This window comes from Cryptomeria japonica, chromosome 1, assembly GCF_030272615.1.
Source record: "Cryptomeria japonica chromosome 1, Sugi_1.0, whole genome shotgun sequence".
Lineage (NCBI taxonomy): Eukaryota > Viridiplantae > Streptophyta > Pinopsida > Cupressales > Cupressaceae > Cryptomeria > Cryptomeria japonica.
Window position 1 is genome coordinate 396,165,994 of NC_081405.1, and position 6,000 is coordinate 396,171,993.

Consider the following 6,000-nt stretch of genomic DNA (forward strand, 5'->3'; position numbering starts at 1 on the left):
CGAACCTCTGAAATGAGGTTCTAAGAACACCATGTTTGTAAAAATCATTTTTTGACGCTATCAAATTGAGAATTGGGACTTGTGTCTTGAAACCTTGTTGTGCCTATAAACATTGATTTTGATGTTTCAAAACTGGACCTTTCGAGCCACACGCTCCGAAATGAGGTTCTAAGAGCACGATGTGCATCAAAATCATGTTTTGACACTACAGGCTCCAGAATAGTGACTTGCATCTTGAAATCTTGTTGTGCCTCCAAACACCAATTTTGATGATCTGAAACTGAAGATTTTGAGGCATAAGCTCCAAAACAAGGTTCTAAGAGCACGTTGTGCATCATAATCAAATTCTGATGCTACCGGCTCTAGAATCAGGACTTGCATCTTGAAACCTTCTTGTGCCTCCAAACATCGATTTTCATGCTCCAAAACTAGGGCTTTTGAGCCACATGCTCCGAAACGAGATTCTAAGTGCACGATGTGCATCAAAATCACATTTTGACACTACAAGCTCCAGAATAGGGACTTGCATCTTGAAAGCTTGTTGTTCTTCCAAACACCAATTTTGATGCTTCGAAACCGAATATTTTGAGAGATAAGCTCCAAAACAAGGTTCTTAGAGCACGATGTGGGTCAAAATCAAATTCTGATGCTACTGACTCCAGAATTAGGACTTGCATTTTTAAACCTTGTTGTGCCTCCAAACATCGATTTTGATGCTCCAAAATAGGGGCTTTTGAGGCACAATTTCTAAAACAGGGTTGTAAGAGCACAATGTGCATCAAAATTGAATTTTGATGCTACTGGCTCTAGAATCGAGGCTTGCATCTTGAAACCTTATTGTGCCTCAAAACACTAATTTTGATGCTCTGAAACCAGGGCTTTCGAGGCACAAACTCTGAAATGAACTTCTAAGAGAATGATGTGCATCAAAATGGAATTTTGACCCTACAGGCTCTTAAATAGGGACTTGCTTCTTGAAACCTTCTTGTGCCTCAAAACATTGGTTTTGATGTTCCAAAATCAGAGGTTTCAAAGCATAAGCTCTGAAATGAGGTTCCAAGAGCACGATGTACATCAAAAATGCGTTTTGACACTACCGACTCTCGAATCGGGACTTATGTCTTGAAACCTTGTTGTGCCTCCAAACAAAAAATTTTATGGTCGAAAAATGAGGCTTTTGAGTGACAACCTTTGAAATGAGGTTCTAAGAAGACCATGTTTGTCAAAATCATGTTTTGACGCTATCAGCTTGAGAATTGGGACTTGTGCCTTGAAACCTTGTTGTGGCCTTTAAACATTGATTTTGATGTTTTGAAAAGGGAGCTTCCGAGACAAACACTTTGAAACGAGGTTCTAAGAGCACGATGTGCATCAAAATCATGTTTTGACACTACAGGCTTCGGAATAGGGACAAGCTTGTTGTGCCTTCAAATACCAATTTTGATGATTCAAAACCGAAGATTTTGAGAGATAAGCTCCAAAACAAGGTTCTAAGAGCACGATGTGCGTGAAAATCAAATTTCAACGCTACCGGCTCCAGAATCAAGGCTTGCATCTTGAAACCTTATTGTGTCTCCAAACATCGATTTTGATGCTTCAAAATTGAATTTTGATGCTACTGGCTCTATAATTGGCGCTTGCATCTTGAAACCTTGTTGTGCCTCAAAACACTGATTTTGATGCTCTGAAACCGGGGCTTTTGAGGGAAAAGCTTCGAAATGAGGTTCTAAGGGCACGATGTGCGCCAAAATAAAATTTTGACAATATTGACTCTAGAATCAAGACGTGCATCTTGAAACCTTGTTGTTCCTCCAAACATTGATTTTCATGCTCCAAAACTGGGTCTTTCGAGGCACAAGCTCCGAAATGAGATTCTAAGATAATGATATGCGTCAAAATGGAATTTCAACGCTACAGGCCTTGGAATAGGGACTTGTTTCTTGAAACCTTGTTGTGCCTTAAAACATTGATTTTGATGTTCCAAAATCAGGGCTTTCAAGGCACAAGCTCCGAAATGAGGTTCTAAGAGCACGGTGTACCTCAAAATTTTGTTTTGACACTACTGATTCTGAAATTGGGACTTGTGTCTACAAACCTTGTTGTGCCTCCAAACACTAATTTTTATACTCCAAAAATGAGGCTTTTGAGGCACAACCTCCGAAATGAGGTTCTATGAACACCATGTTTGTCAAATTCCTATTTTGACGCTATTAGCTTAAGAATCAGGAATTGTGTCTTGAAACCTTGTTGTGCCTTTAGACATTGATCTTGGTGTTTTGAAAATGGAGCGTTTGAGCGACATGGTCCGAAATGAGGTTCTAAGAGCACATTGTGCGTCAAAATCATGATTTGATACAATAGGCTCTAGGATAGGGACTTGCATCTTCAAAGCTTGTTGTGCCTTGAAACCTTGTTGTGCCTCGAAACCTTTGAAACCAGGGCTTTCGAGGAACAAGCTTTGAAATGAGGTTCTAAGACCACGATGTGTGCCAAAATAATATTTTGACGTGATTCAATCTAGAATTGGGACAGGTATCTTGGAACCATGTTGTGCCTCCAAACATTGATTTTGATGCTCCAAAATTGGGTCTTATGAGGCACAAGCTCTGAAATGAGCTTCTAAGAGAATGATGTGCGTCAAAATGAAATTTTGACACTATAGGCTCTAGAATATGGACTTGCTTCTTGAAACCTTGTTGTGCCTGAAAACATTGATTTTGATGTTCCCATATCAGGGCTTTAAAGGCACAAGCTCCAAAATGAGGTTCTAAGGGCACGATGTGTTTCAAAATTGCATTTTGATGCTATCGACTCTGGAATTGGGACATGTCTCTTTAAACCTTGTTGTGCCTGCAAACACTTATTTTTATGCTCCAAAAATAAGGCTTTTGAGACACAACCTCCAAAATGAGGTTCTAAGAACACCATGTTTGTCAAAATTGTGTTTTGACGCTATCAGCTTGAGAATCGGGACTTGTGTCTTGAAACCTTGTTGTGCCTCTAAACATTGATTTTGATGTTTCAAAACTGGAGCTTTCGAGCCACATGCTCCGAAATGAGGTTCTAAGAGCACGATGTGCATCAAAATCACGTTTTGACACTATAGGCTCCGTAATAGAGCCTTGCATCCTGAAAGCTTGTTGTGCCTCCAAACACCAATTTTGATGCTTCGAAACCGAAGATTTTGAGGCATAAGCTCCAAAACAAGATTCTAAGAGCACGATGTGCATCAAAATCAAATTTTGACGCTATCGGCTCCAGAATAAGGACTTGCATCTTGAAACGTTGTTGTGCCTCCAAACATCACTTTTGATGCTCCAAAACTAGGGGCTTTTGAGGCACAATTTCTAAAATAGGGTTTTAAGAGCACAATGTGCATCAAAATTTTAAAATTAAATTTTGATGCTATCAGCTTGAGAATCGGGACTTGTGTCTTGAAACCTTATTGTGCCTTTAAGCATTGATTTTGATGTTTGGTAACTGGAGCTTTCGAGGCACATGCACCGAAACAAGATTCTAAGAGCACGATGTGTCTCAAAATCATGTTTTGACACTACAGGCTTTGGAATAGGGATTTGCATCTTGAACGCTTGTTGTGCCTCCAAATAGAAATTTTGATGATTCAAAATTGAAGATTTTGAGGCATAAGCTCCAAAACAAGGTTCTAAGAGCATGATTCACGTCAAAATCAAATTTTGATGCTACCGGCTCCAGAGTCAGGACTTGCATCTTTAATGAAACCTTGTTGTGGCTCCAAACATTGATTTTGATGCTCCAAAACTTGGGCTTTTGAGGCACAGTTTCTAAAACAAGGTTCTAAGAGCACAATGTGCATCAAAATTGAATTTTGATGCTACTGGCTCTAGAATCGGGGCTTGCATCTTGAAACCTTGTTGTGCCTCAAAAAAATGATTTTGGTGCTCCAAAACCGGGGCTTTCGAGGCACAAGCTTCAAAATGAGGTTCTAAGCCCATGATGTGCGCCAAAATCATATTTTGACACTATTGACTCTAGAATCAGGACTTGTATCTTGAAACCTTGTTGTGCCTCCAAACATTGATTTTGATGTTCCAAAACTGGATCTTGCAAGGCATAAGCTCCGAAATGAGCTTCTAAGAGAATGATGTGCATCAAAATGGAATTTTGATGCTATAGGCTCTGGAAAAGGGACTTGCTTCTTGAAACCTTGTTGTGTCTCACAACATTGATTTTGACGTTCCAAATTCAGGTCTTTCAAGGCACAAGCTCTGAAATTAGGTTCTAAGAGCATGATGTACATCAAAATCACATATTGACACTACAGGCTTCGGAATAGAGACTTGCTTCTTGAAAGCTTGTTGTGCGTCAAAATCACAACAATTTTGATGCTTCGAAACCGAAGATTTTGAGGCACAAGCTCCAAACCAAGGTTCTAACAGCACTATGTGTGTCAAAATCAAATTTTGACACTACCGCCTCTAGAATCAGGACTTGCATCTTGAAACCTTGTTGTGTCTCCAAACGTCGATTTTCATACTCCAAAATTGGGGCTTTTGAGGCAGAATTTCTAAAACAGGGTTCTTAGAGCACAATGTGCATCAAACTTGAATTTTGATGCTACTAGCTCTGGAATCGAGGTTTGAAACTGAAAACCTCGTTGTGCCTCAAAAAACTGATTTTGATGCTCCAAAACTAGGGCTTCTGAGGCACAAGCTTCGAAATGAGGTTCTAAGAGGACGATGTGCGCCAAAATCAGATTTTGACGCTATTGTCTCTAGAATCGGGACTTGCGTCTTGAAATCTTGTTGTGCCTCCAAACATTGATTTTGATGCTCCGAAATGAGCTTCTAAAAGAATGATGTGCTTCAAAATGAAATTTTGACGCTACAGGCTCCACAATAGGGATTCTTGAAATGTTGTTGTGCCCCAAAACATTAATTTTGATGTTCCAAAATCAGGGCTTTCAAGGCACAAGCTCTGAAATGAGATTCTCGGAGCACAATGTACATCAAAATTGCATTTTCATGCTATCGACTCTGGAATTTGGACAAGGGCTTTTGAGGCACAATTTCTAAAACAGGGTTCTAAGAGCACAATGTGCATCAAAATTGAATTTTGATTCTAGTAGCTCTGGAAATGGAGCTTGCATCTTGAAATCTTGTTGTGCCTCAAAACACTGATTTTGATGCTTTGAAACCGAGGCTTTCCAGGCACAAGCTCCGATATGAGGTTCTAAGAGCACGATGTACATAGAAATAGGGTTTTGATGCGACCGACTCTCAAATTGGGACTTGTGTCTTGAAACCTTTTTGTCCCTCCAAACACTAATTTTTATGCTCAAAAAATGAGGCTTTTGAGGCATGACCACCGCAATGAGGTTCTAAGAACACCATGTTTGTCAAAATCGTGTTTCGACGCTATCAGCTTGAGAATCCGGACTTGTGTCTTAAAACCTTGTTGTGCCTTTAAACATTAATTTTAATGTTTTGAAACTGGAGCTTTCGAGCCATGTGCTCCAAAACGAGGTTCTAAGAGCAAGATGTGCATCAAAATCATGTTTTGACACTAGAATCGTGACTTGCATCTTGAAACCTAGTGCCTCCAAACATTGATTTTGATGCTCCAAAACTGGGTCTTTCGAGGTACAAGCTCCAAAATGAGCTTCTAAGAGAATGATGTGTGTGAAAATAGAATTGTGATGCTACAGGCTCTGGAATAGGGACTTACTTCTTGAAACCTTGTTGTGCCTCAAAACATTGATTTTGATGTTCAAAAATCAGGGCTTTCAAGGCACAAGCTCTGAAATGAGGTTCTAAGAGCACGATGTATATCAAAGTTGCGTTTTGATGCTATCGACTCTGAAATTCGGACGTGCCTCCAAACACTAATTTTTAAGATCAAAAAATGAGGCTTTTAACTGACAACCTCTGAAATGAGGTTCTAAGAACACCATGTTTGTCAAAATCATGTTTTGACTCTATTAGCTTGAGAATCGGGACTTGTCTTGAAACCTTGTTGTGC